Here is a 22,480-nt window from a genome sequence, read left to right as displayed (position 1 = left end):
AGTTTCATTTTTTGATAAGAAAAAGGTAGTCATCATTTTATTAAAGATAAGTCTGATTGAACTATATTGACGATACAGTCGGTTATTTCATCTAGCCAAACTAACTCATTTTCTACAGACAATCCCTGGCGTGCAAATATGTGTGCAGCCCCGTTCGAGATTCTTCGAATGTGCCTCAAAAAACTATAAAATTGATGAAAGTAGCAATTTATCTTAAAGAGAGGTGCTAAATTGGTAAGTCCACAATATTTTTACAACAAATTTTATGTGGTAAATTATAATTGATTTTAATTTTTATCCACCACTTAAATTATCTGTAATAATCAGTAATAACTTGTCATCTAAGATTTATTGTGAAAATATTGTGGACATCACATTTCTCTATAAATTCTCTATAAATGATAGTCTTGTGATGTGATTTTTTTTTTTTTTTTGAATAAAGACAGGCAAATTCACTATAAATAAATAAATAAAGCTATACCCGTGTGTGTGTGTGTTGTGATTTTGTTGTGATGAGTGAGAGTTTGTGATTTTTTGTTGTTCTTATGAGAATCGGTAGAAGTTAAACTTTTTGGGATAAGCTAGTTGTTCGGGAGAAATGAGTGAAGGGAAAATTTGTCTAATTAATAAAAAGATTGTGTTAATGGGCACCGTAAGATGCCTATTAACAACAGCTTTTTTCAAATTTTTTTGTTCTTTTTATTATTTTATTTTATTTTTTAGCTTCATAAGTACTGCTTGATTTTTTTTTACTTTTTTTTTTTTGTCTTTTTTGCACCTTATTGGTGCTTGTTAACATTTCCCTTAATAAAAAAATTAACTTTCAAAAACACATTTTTCTTCTCTCCAAAAATGTAACTTTACTTGATAACTTTCACATAATAAATGCTTATAAATGAGTGTCATACAACACCCATTATTTAATTGGAGCAAGCATTACAATATTTATTGGAATTGAAAATCTGTAGAGCACTTATCAAACTACTTGATCAAAGAAAGAGAAAAACTAAGAAAACATAAAAATGAGAAAGAGAGAGAGAATGAGAAAGGAATGACATATGTAGATACAAATAAGTTGGTTATATGGTGGCGTAACTTTTTGATGATGAATAAGAAAAATGCAAAAAAAGTTCATTCCTTGTTAATGTCAAAGTAAGTTAGAATCTCCACGTGGGTTCCAGCTAGCTTAACTAGTAAAGTCTCTGATGGTTAAATAAGAGATCTGAGGTTCAATTCTCCCGCATACACCAAAAACTGATTGGTGTCTTAGTCTGATGATAAAGAGCTATTATCAGGAGCATACTCCATAAATTTAAACTCTCTCAAAAAAACAGTTAGAGAATCTCCACTTATTTATTTATTTACTTTTAGCGAAGAGCAAAAATGTAAAACTTTTTTTTTCTTATAAAATTAAATATTTTGAAAGTAGGGCCTAATTATATAATACTTTCACACAAATTTTACAACAAAATCTAGGTAATAAGTTGTTAATTGTAAGTAAAAAAGTAATGTTAATTGTAGGTCCAAATAAAAACTAATTACAACTTATCACTTAATCTTTATCATAAAAGTAATATTAAAATGATTATATTCGAGCTTATTTAAGATAGGCTTAAAAAAATTTAGGTTTATCTTACCTTCAGTATATTTTTAACTGAACATGTTCTTTTGTTTTAAATATATAATAGCAAGTAGTAGTTGATTTTAATCCTTATATTTTATTTAGTTAGTAGGTAAAGTCACCGTTTCTCATTTAAAAAAGAAAAAAAGATTTTTGTTTGTTTGTTTGTTTAATTTACTAAAATTTGAAGCATAAAATATTCAAACTTTTATTTGAGAGGACCAAAACTAATTTTTTTAAGAAATTATATATAAATATATATTTTTTAAGCAAGTATTTGATGACCCCGTCTGAATGTACAGCCGCTCATTCAAGTATTTTTTTATACTAAAAATCAATTCATCCCGTCCTCTCACGCTAATATAAGTAGTTCAGAAGAGAGAGAGAGATGGATTTCAGAGAGCTAAGAGAAGCCATAGAAGAAGTAAAACTAGTGGACGGCCACGCTCACAACATCGTCGCTTTGGATTCCACCTTTCCCTTCATCCGTTGTTTCTCTGAAGCTGAAGGTGACGCGTTATCTTACGCGCCTCACTCCCTCTCCTTCAAGGTACCATAAACAAACAAACAAACAAACACTAACACGCTCACTCTTCTTCTAGTATATTACTATTATTATTATTTTTTTTAGCTTTTTAGTTTAAGGTTACTTTACTTTTACTCACAACTCGGTTGGTTTGACTCGTGACCGCTTTGTTTGTAGTATCTATCTGTATTTGTAATCGAGTCGCATGATTCGTGTTTCAACGTTGAGTCTCTTAACAAAAATCCAAACTCCCTTTAAAGTCTAGGCCCAAGCAGAAGAGCCCATCTAGCCTCTGTTTTTTCCGAAACACTTTAAACCTAATAAAGACCAAAAAGCCCAATCTGAAAATCACACTTACCAAAAAAAAAGAGCCATGCCAAACCAACCCTAAATCTACACTCAAGCAGAAAGCCCATCGGGTTTCGTTAGACTTCCTCAAAATAACGAAAATGCCATCATATTCTCTGAAATTTCAATTTGACTCCCAAACTTTCTCAATATTATTTATTAACCCCAAAACTTATTGAAATCACATTTTCACTTGACATTAGTAATTTCGAGTTCCACTTAACAATACACATATATCTCGATTTTGAGGATATCAAATTTAGAAAATAAGAACATTTTGCTAAATAGTTTCAAAATATGAGCATTTTGCGACATAGTTTGTAAATTATGAACAAATGCCAATTTTCTCGAGGATTACATTGTACTTGTAAGCTGTAATGCAAAAAGTGGTAAATATTGTACATAGTGCACAATATTTACCCATTTTTGCAAGTGTACAATATTTATCATTTTTTTATGTGTCTACAATATAAATTTACATTGTATCGTGCAATGTAAAAGAAGATTTTTCCTTTCTCCTCAAATTTTTTTTTTATATATATAACAAGGTTCATGTACCGTGTAATTATTCTCTCTTTGATCAATAAAATGGACTCCAATTTTATATATGCAAACAATCTAATGAGTTGTCTATACAAAGGAAATCAAACAAACCAAAACCAAAAAGATATAGCCATGACTCACTTAAGTAATAACTAATAAGTAACTAATAGTGTTGTGAGTAGAGGATAACATGATAATGGCCTGTCTCTAGCAAGTGGCAACTACATGTAATAGGCAAGTACTGGGTCATAGTAGCAATAATTCGTTTGTAATTTTTTTTAATGCCGTCAATTATTATTCCGTCCTTTACTCTCTCTGTTTCAATCTGTGTTACTTAGTTTGTAAGCTTAGAAAGAAATTGGTTTATGATTTTTGTGGTAGTACTCCAATTGTGTTATTTGTGTATCACATATTTGTGTAAATAACAGGTGGGGTATGGTACAATTATTTGGCATTTTGCTTTTTGATAAGAGTTGGTTAATGTATGGATAACTAGAAAAAGTGAGGCTTTAGAAAGAAGTATTAAGCAAATAAGCTATAAAACTAAAGGAAGAAGCTGTCGGTAAATAGAAACGAAATGAAAGTATTTTGTAAGATTTGCACTTACAAACATTCAGCTAAAGTTGTTCAAATTGGAGTTGCTATTCAAATTCATTATCAACAATAAATGCACAGTACTTGGAGGTGCTTTGGATGTTCTAAAGTAGGCTGTTTTATGTGCCATGTCTTGGGATTATTAGTCCAAGAGAAATGCTATGTCCAAAATATTTTTACAACACTTTCATAACAAATCTTAAGTTATAAGTTGTTATTGGTCGTTATAAGTGGGCAAAAAAGTAATTTAAGTTATAGATTAAAATTAGTACCAATAATAACTTACTACTTATGATTTGTTGTGAAAATGTTGTGAACGTAGCATTTCTCTTAATCCTTAGTCCAAAGGTACACTTAATGTCCTTGTCCCCGGTGCCAAGCACTGCATTATCTTTTATTGCCACAACTATGCAATAATGCAATTATATATAAGCATATTTGATATATCTTATAAGAAGCTTATGTCCAACCTTTTTAAACTTCATTTTTTTCTAGATACAATTGTACTTTTACCCTTTTTAATTTTAAGCACAATAAACCTATAAAAATAAACTATCCCGCATGCACGCTCACACACACATAAATACTATTACTTGTAACTACATGATACTTGAAAACTAAATATTTTGGTTATAGAGCTTCTATTCTAACTACATTTGTGCTTGGCAGAGAAATTTATGGCATATTGCTAAACTGTATGGATTTGAGTTATCCTTGCATGGGGTTGAAGAATGCCGTAGACTCTCTGGATTACAGTCCATTAGCTCAACATGCTTTGAAGCTGCAAGAATCTCTGCCATACTCATTGACGATGGGATAGAGTTTGTCAAGAAGCATGACATAGAGTGGCATAAAAGTTTGGCCCCAGTCGTTGGTAGAATATTGAGAATCGAACGTCTGGCCGAGAAGATTCTTGATGAAGTAATATACTTATAGCTTTTGATTCAATCATTTTGAGCATTTAAAAAATTGTATGTGTATGTATATGATGTTCTGTTTTAGCGAATGATTAAATGAATGCCTTAAAGTTGTTCTTTGACTTTTGGACTTTGTCTCATTGTTCATTTGGTCGTAATTTCATCTCTATGTCCAACTCCATCCCAAAAGGAATACAGCATATTATGCTTACCTATATCCTTTTTGACAATAAAAGAGTTGGGACTTTTTTGACAGTTACTTGTATAGTGATCTCACTGTTTGTTATTTTTACAACTTCTTTTCTCGATCATTGTAAAATGATTGAATCAGAAACGATTTGTATATTATACCTTTTGTAATATCCTATTTGAGTTACACTTCTATCTTTTCATTGTAGTCAGTTTTCCCAATAATTTTTATATACCTTTCTCTCTAGCAACTATCTTCTATATCTTGTGCATAGTAGATTATACCTCTATGCCTATGTTGATGAGACATTGATGATCTGCATTTACTTTGTTTCAATCTTGATGTAGAATCTAGCAATGACCCAATATTTTTTATTTCTTTAGACCAAGTTTCTGATAAAATCTTCAAATATATTAAGTTGAGTTTCATATAGTTATATATGTTCTTCATTCATCAACTGTTTGCTGTTTGCTTTTTTCTTTTACTATTATTTTGGTATTATTAATTCAGCATCCCTTACTCTCTGCTATTATAAACTGGTTAATTTTTAAGCAACAGGTGCTTGGAAATTGAATTTAATTTATTTATATTTTGTATTTTTTTTTTTTAATTTCCTTTTAGGAGTTTCCAGATGGAGGTGCTTGGACATTGGATACTTTCACTGAAACTTATCTGGGAAAGTTGAAGTCATATCCTTTCAGCTTGTCACTGATTTCTTTCTGTTATCTTGTCCTTATTGATATTATAAATGAAGCTTTGCTTTAGTTGGTTTCCTTATATCTGTGCTACAGTTGCTAATCAGATTTTTGGCTTAAAAAGCATTGCTGCATACCGCAGTGGATTAGAGATAAATACAAATGCCACTAGAAAAGATGCTGAGGAAGGTCTTTCTGAAATTTTAAGTGGTGAGTGTAGCATGTAAGTTGGGGTTTCCCAGCATACACCAAATGATATGCTGACCAATTTATTTTTCCAGCTGGAAAGCCTACCCGCATTATGAATAAAAGCTTTATCGACTATGTTTTCACTCATAGTTTGGAGGTTGCTCTATGCTTTGACTTGCCGGTGCAGATACACACAGGGTAACACAGTTTTCAAGCTGATATTTGTTACACATTGTGCTCTGAATAAAAGCTGAGAAGCTATAGAGAAAGAATAGAACTTGGAATATGGGTGGCTGTTTGGGAATTTTATATGTGCAATCAGCTTACAGCTGAAGAAAGTGTCTGCTTTTAATTTTTCTAGAGATTGGTTGGGGCTTTTTCATGTAAGGATGTTCAAGTCAATTTCAAAATGCACCTCAAACACACTGAACTTGATTTTATCTTAATGTTTGTGTTCCTAAAATAAAATTGATGTGAGGTAGGCGGCCCCATTCTGGTGCATTCTGTGAATAATCAAGCAGCTCCTAAGATTATTTTTTTTCCTTGTCCTTTACTCAGCAATCAGAAAGAGCATTAGAGCAATCTATATGTTTTTACATTGTTACCTTATCTACATATAAAATTGTTCCTTTTTTTTGTATGACTAGTTTTGGAGACAAAGATTTGGATATGAGGCTGTCCAATCCCCTTCATCTCCGGACGCTTCTTGAGGACAAGAGATTTTCTAAATGTCATATAGTACTTTTGCACGCATCTTACCCGTTTTCAAAGGAAGCATCATATCTGGCCTCTGTTTATCCCCAGGTCAAAATTAGTCCCAAGTGAATCACAATTTTTTAACAAGTACTGAATTCCCTTGCAAATAATGTAATGCTTTCATTTTTAGGTGTACCTTGACTTTGGGTTGGCAGTTCCAAAGCTTAGTTTCCATGGGATGATATCTTCAGTCAAAGAGCTATTGGAGCTTGCTCCAATAAAGAAGGTTATACCTTAAGCAATTTATATAATACCTGTGGGGAAGTTTAGTATACAAAAGACCTAGGATATGTCACCATTTTCTTGCCAACTACCTGACTGTCACCATCGTTTAAAATTGTTTATGAATTCACTGTTGGCTATAATACATATAAGTTTCCGGAAGAAAAATCTTGATTCTCCTTTTCTGAGGAAGAAGAATCTTGATGCGCGGAACAATGGCAGTGCTTTTCCTTTTATGTACTCTTTTTGTTTGGTTTGTATTCATAACATATGATGCTAAATGTAAATGAATTTTCAGGTGATGTTCAGCACTGATGGTTATGCATTTCCTGAAACTTTCTACTTAGGTTTGTAAATATTAATATTTTTTTTCTATTTTACTTGGTCTTAATCAGAATGTTAGTTTCTATGGAGGTTCATGACAGTTAAGGCAAACTATCTCTTGAACATGAACTTGCTATATTACACCAACCAATTTTCATTTTTACAGGTGCAAAGCAAGCACGTGAAGTTGTCTTTTCTGTTTTACGTGATGCATGCATTGATGGTGATCTCTCAATTCCTGAAGCTATTGAAGCTACTAAAGACATCTTTGCTCAGAAGGCAATTCAGTTTTACAAGATTAATTTATTCAAAGCACACAGTAACTCCTAACTCTATGAAGATGAACACTAGTGCATCTCATAATGATGTCTCACTTGTTCGCATTATCTGGGTTGATGGTTCAGGACAGCACAGATGTCGTGTAAGTACCTTTTTTCCTCTTTAATGTAGTTTGGGCCTGTCATCATCATTATTCTTTAAAACAGGTGTAAGAATATGTATAGAAGTTTAAACATAAATACAGAACAGGTCTCTGAACCAGGGGAGAATGATTGAGGTTTAAAACCTTCCATGTGTTAAGGAGTTTTAATATAACTGTTTTGATTTGCATAATGCCTATCAAGACTATCTATGATTTTTCTTCTTTCTTTTTCCCAATTTGTTGTCTATCATTCTTTCAGGTTGTTCCAGGGAAGCGCTTCAACAATGTTACTAAGAAGAATGGTGTTGGTTTGACACTTGCATGTATGGGAGCGACTTCTTTTGCCGATGCTCCACCTGATGAGACCAATCTAACTGGAGTTGGTGAGATCCGGCTAATTCCTGATTTATCGACCAAGTGCAGGATACCATGGTACTAAATATCTTTAGAGGCATTCTGCTGGTTTATTTCACCAAGTGTATACGTTTGTTCACTTTGAAATTTCCATTTGTCATGATATATTAATTATGTTTGCTAGATTCCTCTTCTTTCCATCAAATGTTGAAGAATAAACTAGAATTTATAAATCCCCTACATGTATTATCCCCTACACAGTTAGGATGTACAGTTCAGACTGATGATAGCACTTGATGAAGTTTGTGACAGCCAATAAGAAGGAATAGGGACAGCAATGTGCCATGCTGCCACTCTTTTATCCTTCTATTGGAACTTTATAAACTGTACAAGAATTTTGGGTGGACATTTTTCCCCAGCCTCCTGAGGTTTGGTTAACAAATTATTATCTTTTGAAGGTCACAAATTTCCTGGTAAATTAGGGAGCATAGTTATTAATCGTACGAGCTTGGTATCTGGGATTTCCTATTTATGTAGGGCTTGTTATGCTAGCCTTTGCCTTTTCTTAGAATCTCCTGAAGTAATGAGGCTTCAATCCAATATTTTTTTAAGTACAAGGGAAAATGAGGTAACAATTTTTTTTTTTTTTTTAAAACATTGCTGATTATGCTACTTCTTTTTATGCATGGTCAAGTTTTATAGTAAACTTATGTAACTTTCATTTTTTATGGAACCGTGGTTTGCTTTGTGATAGAAGGGGTTGGGAGTTGAGAGAAACTACAAAACAGATTCATTAGTTAACAAACCTTAACTCAAAAAACAAATCCTTAATAATTTATCATATTTGATTTTTTTTTATTTGTTATTAAAGGTTATGGAAAACATTTCTTTCTTTGTTGACCAGTATCTAATATCTGCTTCAATATTGTTTCTTATATTTTCATTCTTCTTCTTTTATTTTTGGATTCAGCCATAGTGCTACTAATTTGATGCATATTTGTTAATTTTTTCTGTTGCATAATTAGTTTATGGCCTTTTCTTATTTATTTTTTTCCTGTCACTTTGAGTCAGTAATTGCCCATCTGAAGATATACCCACTGCTGAACCCACAATTGATTATCCAGAGTCTCATATGGGTTATATAGGTTCTGAGAGCAATGTTTGTAGTTTAGTGCTTCTTCTTAGAGATAATATTGGGCAGGTAGAATTTTTTATTTATTTAACCCTGTATTTATTTCTACCATAATGGATACGGTAATCCACTCTCTTCTTCAACAGGAAAACTCAGGAGGAAATGGTTTTGGCTGACATGCAACTTAAACCTGGTGAGGCATGGGAATATTGCCCAAGAGAGGCCCTGCGAAGGGTTTCAAAAATTCTGAAAGATGAATTTGACTTGGTACGTAGGATAATTCATGTGCATTTGTGGCAAAATAGTTTGATTTTAATTTTTAAATTCTATGTCCAGGAAATGAATGCAGGATTTGAGAATGAGTTTTTTCTCTTGAAGAGTGTACTAAGGTATGGCATACCATGGCCTTCAGCTATTCTCTATGCTGTTAGCATTTTCAAAACTATTATTAAATTTAATGTGCAGAGAAGAGAAAGAAGAATGGATGCCAATAGACTCAACACCTTACAGTTCTACATCAGCATTTGATGCTACTTCCCCCTTACTTCATGAAGTTGTTGCCGCTCTCAATTCCTTGAATATTACAGTGGAACAGGTAGAAATGAAACTCAACATTATTTATTCTTATTCATGGAAGGAAATATTATGTTGGAGTTACTTATATTTGACATAGTTTTTGTGATCGGTGTGTTCATGTGCTCTTTATATTTATGCCAATTTTCTAAGTGACCTCACTTGGTGTGGATGAAAGATTTGGCAGTACTTTTTGCTTTAGCTCTGTTGACACTAAAATCCTCTCTCTGATTAATGAATGAAGAAAATTTCCAAAGGAACTCTAGTTTTATGTGAAATCCAGGGCAACGCATATGCATGTCAAATTGCCAATCAGTTGGGTACTAAATTTCATTTTTTATGTCAATTTTTTCTATCGTTGGTACATCTGAAGAATGCCTTTTACGTACCTAAGTTACTGTTGTGATTGGTGAACTAAGATTACTTTTTGCATGTTGCTGGTCTGGTCTAGAATAGTCAAGTCATCTTCTGTTGAACTTTGGTTTAAACCTTCCTTAGTTATGTATTTGATCGATGGACATTTCAGTAGAAGCATAAAGAATAAATAAATCTTGTATGAAAGTATGATAATCTCAGCCTAATTCCTACTTGATCTAACAAAACCTAACTCAAAATTTAAACTAAGCACAAAGAAGTCAAGTTTGAGTAGGCTGAGTAACCTATTCAGCTGCTAGCCTTTTAGGCTTGCATTGGCCATAGAGTGTGCTGGTTTGGCTTCCAAACTGGCTCAACCTGCCCAGAGTTCAGCCTTTGTCCATCAAAGCTGGCTGCAGGCTTTTAGCAGGAATGAAAACATAAGCATATTTGTTTAATGCATCTGTGTGATCGAGTTGAATGATTTAAATGATTTATTTTTCTGATAATGAAAAAATAAGCATATTTTAGAAGTAAATTGTATTTTTCGTTATCAGTCTGTTGGATTTTATTTTAGGTCTTACTAGTTAATTTATTGTTTTATTTAATTTCCTAGATTCAGGGAATTTTTGTAATTCAATAATTACATGTTCCTGAGTCAATTAGAATTATGATTAAGTCATGGTAGTCTATATAAGCACATTATTAATTTATTATGTACCTGTGGATATGTACCTGTGGAAAAAAGTTTTGCTTCAGCGGTAAAATTTATTGTTGGAGGTTTTCTTTCAATACTTTGGTACTAATTCCAGGCAACCCTAGGTGCTAATTTCCAGATTTTGTTTTTTCTTGCTTGATGTTGATTCCTAGGTTATCTTTATTTTTATAATCTTCAGTTTCGGTGTTGCATTAGTTTTGGTTTTGTGCCAGGTCAATTCACTTAATATTTAATAGAAATGGCCATGACACTTTACTGAATGATCAATTGTTTAGTTGTAAAGGTGAGTTTGGATTAGCATTTTACTGAAATTTGAAAAGCTTATTTGCTGAAAGTTGGCAAAAGTATAGTTCTACCTAAAGAAGTGAGGTTTTAAAAAGCAGTATATAAGAATTTAAGTTAGCTGAAATATGCCAATCCCAAGGCATCTCTCTCTCTCTTTTGTGCTTAAATTAAATTATTATGTGCCAGCCAAGACTTTGTTAACTCTTTTGGCATTTTTCTTAGTTGCATGCAGAGGCTGGGAAAGGTCAATTTGAGATGGCTATGGGGTATACTGTTTGTACTTATGCTGCTGACAGCTTGATTTTCACCCGTGAAGTTATTAGGGCTGTTGCAAGGAAACATGGATTACTTGCAACTTTCATGCCAAAGTAGGTGCCAATGATATTTTTTTATTTTCCTTACGAGGAGAAAGAGAATTTTAAATGTTTTTTTATCTTTAAAATCTTGGGTGAAGCCGACGAGGACTCCACCTCCCACCATGGGAGGAGTTAAGAGGAACATTTTTATTCTAAGACATTTATGGCCCGTTTGGATTGAGGGGGGGAGGGAAGGGGAGTGAATGGGAGTAGAGTAGAGTTGGCTGAAAATAAGCTGATTTTGGGCCAACTCTACTTTACTCTCCTTTACTCCCCTCAATCCAAACAGACCATTAATCCTCAATACATGTGAAGAATGTTTTTAATGGCTTTATGTCTATAACATTTTCTTTGTAATGATCCATAATATAACACCTTTCCACAGAATCCTATATGCATCTATGAGATCGAGTATGGAATTATGATTATTACACTGAGTTCTCTTCTTGATGGCTAGGTATGCTTTAGATGACATTGGTTCAGGATCCCACGTGCATATTAGTTTGGATCAGAATGGAGAAAATGTTTTTAAGGCATCTGATGAAACTTCTCGGTATGGAATGTCCACTGTTGGGGAAGAGTTCATGGCAGGGGTTTTAGATCATCTTCCAGCAATTATGGCATTTACAGCACCTGTCCCAAACAGGTATCTTCTTTTTCATAAAATATTGTGCAGTTCAGTATCAGTCTTATTATTGTTTCTAACATTCTGTTTGAGGATATTTATTATTATAGGATGTGTTATGAATATATAGCTATCGAACTGAGCATTTCTAAAACATCTTGGTTTCTTAAATTCCTTTCCGAACTTTCAGTTGCAGAATATAAATTTGATATGAATATTTTCTCTGTCAAAATTCCTTGTCTTTTGTACTTAAAATTGATCTCTTGCACTTGCTTTGATGGGAAGGAAAAATCTTATCATTTAGTTGTTATTCTTTGAAGCCACTATTATTTGTTTCACAAAATGACTTCTATTGTAGTTGATAAATTACTGATTGTTCCAAAAGCTTAAACCACTAGAAAATAGTGAATTTAATCATTTTATCTAACACTCCCCTTCATGAGTCCTAAGTTGCCTTTATCAAGTGAGGCCCAACACATGGAAATTTTTTAAATGAGAGGTAAAGTCAAGACAATGGATTGAACCCAGGATCTTCTACTTTGATACCGTGATAAATTATCAATTGTTCCAAAAACTTAAGCCATTAGGAAATAGTGAATTTAATCATTTAATCTAACAGTAGTGATTATATAAATCCTGTCAAATTTTCATGTTAGTTTTCAAAGTTCATAAATTTGATTTACATGCAGTTCTTATTTATGAACTTTTTTTTTTTAATTTTTAATTAGTACACTGTACTAGCAATTCAAAACAAATGGGATATCTTAAAATTTCTTCTTGTTGTCATAGGATCTTTGTGTTTTAAATGCCTTCGCATGCATTTGCATGTGGTGTGGGTGCACATGCAAGTCCACGTGTGTCTGTGTTTTTAACACTCAAGCATACTAATTTCTTAAGAGCATACTAATTTATTTTCTTATACCTAATCAATGCTTAAAATTTTCCCCTTGCTTTTTCCCCCCCTACTTTTCCCCCCTTCATTATGTAGTTTACCAAAGCCTTGGTAAATATTTAGCATTTTGAGGGCTCAATGTCTTCACCAGAATTCAAGTTTCAAATTTTCTATTTGTAAAATTTTGCATTCTAAGAGCATATTAATTTCTTTTCTTATACCAAATCAACTAATTTTATTCCCCTTGATTTATTTTCTTTTTTCCCTCTTTATATAGTTTCCCATAACCTCATTAGGATTTTAGCATTTTGGGGGCTCAATGTCTTCACCAAAATGAAGTTTCAAATTTTCTAGTTATAATTTTTTTTGCATTCTTGTGTAATAAATGCGTAATATAGATATTTCCGTTATAGAACTTTATGTTAATGTGAAACCTAGGTAGGAAATAGTATTGGGGGGAATGTGCAGACTAGTGGTGTGAGGGGCATCTATGTAGTAAGTTAGGCAACGTTTGAAAGAACAAAGGAAACTAACATCTCGAGTTTTTGAAACTTGAGATCCACATTAAAACTCGAGTCTCAAAGACTCGCTTTGTGCTCGCTGAGGTGGACAAAAATGCCACCTAGATCTCGAGTCTTAAAAACTCATTTTGCACAAAATAAAAATTGAGTTTTTAAGACTCGATTTTCTTAGGCAAAAAGTTCTTATCAACGCATAAAAATTGAGTCTTTAAGACTTGATTTTTTTAGGCAAAAAGTTCTTATCAACGCATAGAACTCGAGTTCCACTAGACAAAATAATAAAAACTCACATAACAACACTCAGCCCGTATTATATAACACGCTCACAGAGAAACCCAAAAACAGAGCATCCTCAGTAGTCTCTCACCCTCACTAACTCTCACTCACCCATAACTCTCACACCACATTGCCTCTCACTCTCACAAAACCACATTGTCCACTCTCACTGCTCTTCCCTCTCAGCAAATTCATATCTCAGGTAAGGGTTTGCATAATTTGATTGTCATTGTAGTTGGGTATGTTGTCTATGGGTGTGGGTTAAAGAGTTTGACTATTTATTTTGCAGATAGTTAACATAACTTAGTTAATTTACCAATATTGTGAATTATAGAACTTTGTTTTGTTAGTGTTAATTTTTTGAGTATTTATTTGCATAATTTTTGTTATCAAAATTTTATTCATCATTTCTAGGCTTTTATTTTTATCATGATCTTACAAGTTTTTTTGACTTTATTTATCATTGTTTTGGGTATGAAATGGGTAGTGAATGAATGTAATGAATGGGTATGTAATCATGCTCTTCTACCCACTTAGTTCTTTTAGAACCCTTTTAGGCATTATAGGTCACCACACAATGGAGTAATAGATAATTCCGTCTCTCCATCCACTAGGATTAGAAGGTTTACATCTTGGCCTTTAGATATTAATGGGCAATGGGGCACTCTATAATCTGGCTTGAGTATGTTCAGCCTTAAGATCACATTACTTTTTTTCCCCACTTTACGACTATGTGATTTGACTAACATAGTACTTGACTTGAACAGGTTCACAATGCCTGAAATTGATATAATCCTATACCACAGTGGTTCGCTTAAGAATGCCAATGCGAACAAGAGATTTCCATTTGAGGGGCCGAGTATAAAGACCTATTATACCCAAATTGATCATAGGTTGAAGACCCTTGACGAATTGAAGATGTTTGTCATGGAAGAATTGTGTGAGAATCCTGCTGTGCACAACATACAAATTACTTATCATATGCCAAATGAAATGCTGAAGCACCGGATTAATTACAAGTATCTGGCGATAGAAACAGACAAACATGTAAAGATCATGTTTGACAAGTTGGAGAGAATAGCTGAAGTAACTAAAATTGAGTTGTACATACAGTTAGAGCCACGTGCAATATGGCAAGAGGATATTCAACAAACAACCACAAGCTTACAGGTTATGATTCCGGATGCTCAATATGAGTATTCTACACATGTAGGGGATGATGATGTTCATGCCAATGGTGATGATGATGATGACGACGACTATGTTGATGAGACTACTGCCGTTAACAATGATGATGACGATGATGATGACGACTATGTTGATGAGAATCTTGCCATTAATGGTGAAGATTTTGCCGATAAAGATGAGTATGAAGACATGATTGACAGAGGGGACTTTCGAGACTTTGAGGACTTTGAGAGGGACATTGATGACGATGAGACATTGGACGGTAGTGAACCTGATGCAGACAATGTTATTAGTGTCCAAAACATTACGAACACAATCCCTGCCTATGCACCTCCTGCGTTGTCATTCTCTGCAAATACTTGGGAAAATATGGTTGATTCTTCACATATTGAGACGTCATTGTGTCTACTTGGAGAGAGGGGATGAATTTGTGCAAAGGGTTGACTTTTGCCAATAAAGTAGAGGTGAAGTGCGTATTAACAATTTATGTCCTCAAAGAAAACAAACAGTTTAAGATCACTAGGTCGACGACGAAAAATCTTTGTGCGAAATGCATGCATGAGTCATGCAAGTGGTATGTCTACGTAGTTATGAAGCCCGATCTCCACGGGCTATGGATGGTCACCGTGTATGTGGGTCCTCACACGTGTATACCGACTGGGGTGCGAAATGATGGTAGAATGATGAGTTGTAATTTTATTGCAGTAGAAATCCATAAGAAGTTATGTAAGGATTACACTACTCAAATTAAGCATCTCAGATCTCTGATAGAGTCGAAATATAATGGTCATAAGCCTTCTTACTCCAAGGTATGAGATGCGGAACAAAAGGCGATTGTGTTTATGTTTGGAAATTGGGAAGAGTCTTACCAAAGGCTGCAAAAGCTACTAATGGCATATATTGATCAAGACCCGACTACCCAGTTTTGCTATCGTGTCACACCCATCGATGAAGATCACACCGTATTGTTGCATTATGTGTTTTGGTCTTTCAGTCCATGCATATCAGGATTCAAATACTGCAAGTCGGTTATCAATATTGATGGGACCCATATGTATGGTAAATATCAGGGAAAGTTGTTGGTCGCAATAGCAACCGACGCTAACAACAAGGTATTCCCTCTCGCCTTTGCTGTTGTGGATTGTGAGTCAGGGTCCAGTTGGAGGTGGTTTTTACGGTGCCTCAAAGAAACGATTGACCACGTGATACCTGACCATCCAATGTATGAATTGCATTGAGAGGATCCTTGTGATCATCAAACTCAACAAATGGATATTCTGGTGGTCTTTGAGCAGCCCAAACATTGTAGAATTTCATTAAGATCTTACATCATGCAGCTATCAAGTTTGTTTCTCAGACAGAAAAATGCGTCAACATACAACCTCACATATGTTACCCACTCACCACACCCCACAAAAAATATAAGGAAACAACTTTCTATTTATTCCATCGGCATCACAAACATAGAAATTTCACACCAAATAGTTATGATTTATCCTCATCATGCTTCGCTAAGAGGAATTTCGATAAGCAAGAATCATATGACATAGAGTATTAATATATATGCAACGTAGACTTCGCCCAGAGTTATGTAATTAAAGTATCACAAAACTGGCATACATTAAACAGTAAAGTAAGCAAAATTCTTGCATGACTAACAATTTCATGAAATGGGACCAATTCAAACAAAAACATTTTCAGTGAAGCATTCAAAAAAAAAAAAATGATCTAGGATTTTGTAAATTGGAACTAGAAGCCCCATTAAGTAGAAAACTGGAATTGGGGCCTTTAAGTTCCATCCAAAATCCAATTCCAATCAAGGTAAAGTCTAGAACTATCATCTGATCCAATTTTGACCATTGAACAAAAAGAGAAAAGGAAGTACCCTGCACCCTGCACCCCATAATTTAAAAAAGGAACTGGGGCCTTATAAAATTAGTAAGATATAAGAATACATATAACTGTGGAAAAAATAATAATGAACTTGGATACTTTCCTCTTGGGCATTTTCAGAAACAATTCATATCCTTCTTTGTATGCATTGGTAACAAAGAAATAGATAGTCAGTGTTATAATATATATATATATATATATATATATATATATATATATATATAAAATGAGGAAAAAAAAAAAAAAGCTGAACAGCTAACCTTGAAGAAACCGCAGCTATTGATAGTTCAAAAACAATCTAACTTATAGAGCGATTATAGAGAGAGCAAAAGTGATTAAGAGAAAGAGAGAACACACAACATGGCTCCGCCTAAGAGCTTATGCCATGGGATAAAGCCCTAGCGGCTACATCTTATTGAATTCTCAGTTGCATTACAGAACCCAAAGTAGGGTTTACATACTATAGAAACCTAAACTAATCATTGATTAACTCAGGGTTAGTATGTTTGTTCTCTAAGTACATGGGTCTACAAAACCCATATCTTTAACATAAATAAGTTGTCTTTTACTAAGATGGGAAACTATCAAAATGGGTGGACAATAGCATCTACCCATATATATTAGGAAGAAACTTATTGTACATTATTAGCTTAAAAAAGATATAATGATATGAAAGAATCATAAATCCTAACACTTTGTTCAAAGAAATCAGTAACGAATACAACCCAACGGGGAAAAAAATCATTGATAAGATAAAACCTTAATGGTGTTCAGTTCCGTTATGTCAAACTTTGCCTTCTTCTGGATAGCTCTTCGCGTGTATTAAATTGCAAGTTTCACCTAGAATTGGCAAAGAGGATGAGTAAAAGTTATAAAAGTCCTTAGAAATAGAAAAAAAGGTAAAGTAGAAGTGACAAGAGACCATAAAAAGACTTATGCAATTGGGGCCTCAAGCAAAAATAAATATGAATGGTCAAAAGAAATTGTACAATTAAGGGTGAACACATATGTGGACCTTTTAGAGATGAGGTAAATAGCAAATATAGAAATCTGCCTGACAAGAACAAGATTTAGCTGTGGCCCGTGGGTCTTGAACAACCCAATATGTTTTTCAGTGGCTATCTGAAGCAGATTTAGAATCTAAATCCATATAATAAAATATAATTATAAATGTTGATCTCAGAATTTTTTTTTTTTTAATGAGTATGTAGATCTCAGAATTTTAACTATAAATGTTGCTCACTGGGAGGCAGAGGAACTCCTGTCCATTGAGCCCAGTCATAGACACGTTGCTGCCAGAGCAAACTCATGAAGCTATCAATCAAATTAATGAAAATTTTCTTTTAGTAAGATCAATTCCAGCAAAGTAATCCACACCCAATAAGCTTAGTCAACAATAAGCTTAGGCACCAAAAACTTTTAGAATTCATCAAACTAACCAAAAACCACGCCAAATTACTAAACCCTTCACTCAAATTAACACCAAAACAGTGACAACGTGTCATAATTCACAACTAGGTAATTACTTATAAAGCTTGTTTACACTATTGGCTAAAAAGCACCACAAAATTTGAGAATTCATCAAATTAATCAAACCCAAGTACAATTCCCAAACCCCTTCACTCAAGGTACCATAATTAACAAGGTACCATAATTAACAAACAAGGTACGCATAAACAAGGTACCATAATTAATAAAATTCATAATTTCAACTTGAAACTGACTTCCCCAACTACTTATAAACCTCAATTACACAGCATTTGCATAGTTTTCGATAGAGTTACCAAAACCCATTTATCTAAAAAGCACCACAAACTTTGAGAACCCATCAAACTAACCAAAACCCACAAGCCCCCTTCACTCAAATTACCACCAAAACACAAAAAAGAAAAAAGAAAAAGAAAAAAAAGCCATCATAATTCACAAAATTCAAAACCTTATCGGGCGAGACAGCGTCGAACACGTAAACCTTGCCCTGGAACGAGAGCGTGAGCTGGTCAGAGCCACCATTCCCGGTGTTCACCAGAGGATAATCGGAGCCACTGGGCTTAAAAACGGCATTGGGAGCAACTTCTTGGTCATCACCGTTTAGCGTCGACACTGTGGCAAAGTATTTGCCTCAAAAGTGAATCAAAGTTCCAAAATGCCATCTTTGAATCAAATCCAAAAATGGGTACTTGGGTTTCCTTGAAATACCACATTAAAATTTTTTTTTCAATTCTAACAATCACATAAAAACTAATGTCATTGCCAAAACATAACCATATTCTCAGAACACTAACAAAAAAAACATACAAAAAAAAACCCAAAAAGATCCGAAAAACCCTAGGTCACATCATGAAATTCCAAAATCTAAAATTGGAGAAAGAGAGAGAGAGACAGAGGAATCTGAGAAGCAAAAATGACAAAGTATTGAGAAGAAAGAGAGACTACCTTCGGCACGGTGGGCTACGAACAGCTTTGACAATGAGCTACGATTGCTTGAGAGACTACCTTCGTGATAGTGAGCTATGATTTTGCTTCAGCACTAGGCTACGAATCTGCTTTATGAATGAGTGAGTGAGTGAATGAGTGAGTTTGAGAGTGAGTTTCAGAGGGCGGAGCGAAAGGGTGTTCGAGTGTGTGAGTGTTTGAACTTTGAGGATTTTGTAATGAGCCGTTTGAAGTGGTATGGATTTGTTTTTATTATGCAGACTTTGAGCTTTAGAAACTCGAGTTCTACGTGGCAATTTAGATTTCGAGTCTTATAAACTCGATTTCTACGTGGCTCCACGTGGCAATTTAGTCCAGGTAAGGAAGCACAAAAACATTGAACTCGAGCTTTAGAAACTCGAGTTGCTAGTTTCACATATTCTTTCAAAACCAGCCAACTAACGAAATTGTTAAAATAGTATTGTTATTTGGAAAGGGTGTTCAATAGTATTGTAGAGATTAGAGACCATTTTTCTCTCTTTATATTAAATAGATTTATTGAAAATTTACTGTCTACAGACTATATTCTCTTAGTTTCCTGTTTAACTGTTACTGGTCTGCAGTTATGATCGAATAGTACCAAATACATGGAGTGGAGCATACCAGTGCTGGGGAAAAGAAAACAGAGAAGCTGCATTGAGAACTGCATGCCCACCTGGAATTCCTGACGGTTTGGTCAGCAACTTTGAATTAAATCATTTGATGGGTGTGCAAATCCACACTTAGGTTTGGCTGCTATAGTTGCTGCTGGCATTGATGGACTTCGGAGGCATCTTTCTCTCCCTGAACCTGTTGGTAAGATCTTGTAATATTTGATGATATGAGATGGCAAGTTAAACGTAAGTTGTAATTAGCATATTTCATGATGCCATTTCTCTATGGAACAGATACAAACCCACATAGCCTTGCTGATAAACTCCATAGATTGCCAGCATCACTTTCTGAATCTCTAGAAGCTCTCCAGAAAGATAGTGTCTTGACATATCTATTTAGTGAAAAGCTTTTGGTTGCCATAAAAGAAATTCGCAAGGTATGTGCCAAATAAGCTTTCAGACTGGTGAGCCTCTAGATAAAGTTTTTTGAGCATCCCTTTTGTGGTTCTTGAGAAAGATTTTCCCTTCATTTGTGTTGCATGGAAAATTCTATGGAAGAGTCATGTCTGCATTGAACTCTTGCTTCCATCATCTCTTCCAAATTGATTTTCCAATATCTTCTTGTCATTAATTTCTTTATCCACACTTCCTCTCTTTTTTAAACAGACTTGTCTCATAATAATTGGATGGACATGTCCTACAATTGCGATGTCTGTTTGTATTATAAGATTATACATTTTAGTTAGATCGATCACTTGAGTCATGATGCTCCATACATTCCTTTGAACAAGTTTAATGTTGGCATATGTTCTTTCCTTCATTGTAACGTTTGGCTGTATAATGTGGTATGAGAGGGTAAATATCCAATGTTTATCATTTATGTTGTTGTTAGATATGTCTATTTTATAGGCATGTATCAATTAACATCATGCTCTGCCCTGTCATATTTTCTGGGATTGTCAAGTCAGTATGTCCTTTTGTTCCTGTATATTGTTTTCTCTCTGTGTTTCACAGCCCAACGTGAGACTCTCAAATGTCCTTTCATGAGTTGTATCTGGCTGGAATTTAAAGCTTAGATTTGCATTCATACATTGGCTGTTGCTTCCGGACTTTGTTACTGCTTGAGCTCTCTATATATATGTTTGGTAAAGTGAAGAGAAACGCCCTTAGGAATTAACGTAGACTAGTTGCAAACCTATACAATGCACGAATAAATTTGACAATTTGTTTCTTTGTTAAAAATGAAAATAGTAGACAAGATTTATAAATAGTAGTCCCAAACCCTTAAAATGATGTTATTAATTTCTAAAACAAGTATAGTTGATACATTATATTAGATTTTCTAAAACTATCTATATTTGTTATTTGAAAGTGTTTTAAATTTTAAATTTTTTTTAAGGAAAAATAATGCATTTTAATTAGTATTTTTACATTTAATTATTATATAAGACGAGATCTGTTGTAAATGATGTAATGTGTGGTTGGAATTTATTTTTAGGGCTCCTTATAAATGGTTCATCCTATAAGTAAATACATTGCTTATATTAGAAAAAAATATATATAGGACTTTAATAAAATAAAATAAAAATCTAATTTTATCAAAAACCTACAATCATTATACTGAGAAGGAAATGAACAAAAGTTGACCGCAGTAGACCAAAATGAACTAAATAGACCGAAGTGAACTAAAATGCTACGCTGATATGCATAAAGCTTTCATTTAATTAATTACCTCATACCGACTTGTTCTAAGTAACTTATCTGAATTTTTCCAATTTTATCAGATGTCTAGAAACATATTGACTGTTGTATATAAGTCTAAATATTTTTGTAAACTGTTCTCTGTTCTTGATTGCAAAATAACTAGCTCACTTGATTTCAAGATATCAAGTTTTAACAAATTCACTGCCAAGAACAGAGCAGTACAAATGCTTTTTTTTTTTTTTTCATATTAACTAATCTAATTGAAATGGCTATACTAGGAATATTGTTACATACTCTCACTGGTCGCAGAATTTACTTGCAGAACAGAATTTACTTGCAGAATGAGTTATATAGAGGCTGTTGTAGAATCATATTGGAAGAGTTTTTTCTCACTTGTGAATTCAAATTATAACACTGTGTGATATCTTGTTTGCAGGCGGAGATTGATTATTACTCAAAGAATAGGGATGCATACAAGCAACTTATATACCGATATTAAGCTAATTATGTTCTGGTACGGTTCTGCTGAGGTTGGCCATTAATTGTGAAAAGATCTCAATTATACTCTTATTTTTGAACTCTCTATTCCACTAATTGATCATGTTGATGCTTACTAGGTTATGTGGGGAAACACCATGTTTGAAACAATAAGTGGTTCGCTCTACATATCCCTCACCTCATTGTTGATCAGTTGGTGCATGTGTAATAATATTGTCATGTTAACAAGAATCAGCTTTGTCACATGAAGCCTTTCAAAGTATAGTATACAAATTCATCTTCTTTGTTCTTGGATAATGACACTTCAGTGTCCTTTTAGTATGTGTAGGTGCACATGTTTTGGTCATTTTCATGTATCAATTTTACAACTATAGTCTATAATATTGAATGGAAGGAAATAGAGGACGTGTACCCGTCTAAGTTCTAACTATTTAAGTACGTACGTATTATAACACGGCCCTTTTGAAGGAGAATGAGGCATATATAGTACAACTTCCATCCTACATTTCTTGGTTTAACATGAATCAAGACGTTAAAGATAAACAAAAACTATGTAGAACCAATCATGCATTTGCCGGAAAAAAGAAATTCGAGGAACAGACTATTTTGAGGAGAAAGTTGTTACAAAAGTATAGCGCGTTTTTATTTCTGTTCATGAGGAATGGCGAAGGACAAACATCATCTACTATTAAAACTGCCC

General features: G+C 33.8%; 1 pseudogene; it reads left to right on the top strand.

The window, feature by feature from the left end:
• Positions 1-2,009: 2,009 nt before the first annotated feature.
• Positions 2,010-22,257, top strand: LOC142609946 (protein fluG-like; annotated as a pseudogene).
• The last annotated feature ends 223 nt before the right edge of the window (positions 22,258-22,480 follow it).

This window comes from Castanea sativa, chromosome 9 (genome assembly GCF_040712315.1).
Source record: "Castanea sativa cultivar Marrone di Chiusa Pesio chromosome 9, ASM4071231v1".
Taxonomy (NCBI): Eukaryota; Viridiplantae; Streptophyta; class Magnoliopsida; order Fagales; family Fagaceae; genus Castanea; species Castanea sativa.
Note: the sequence above shows the minus strand (reverse complement) of the source record. Positions and strands in the feature narration are given on the sequence as shown.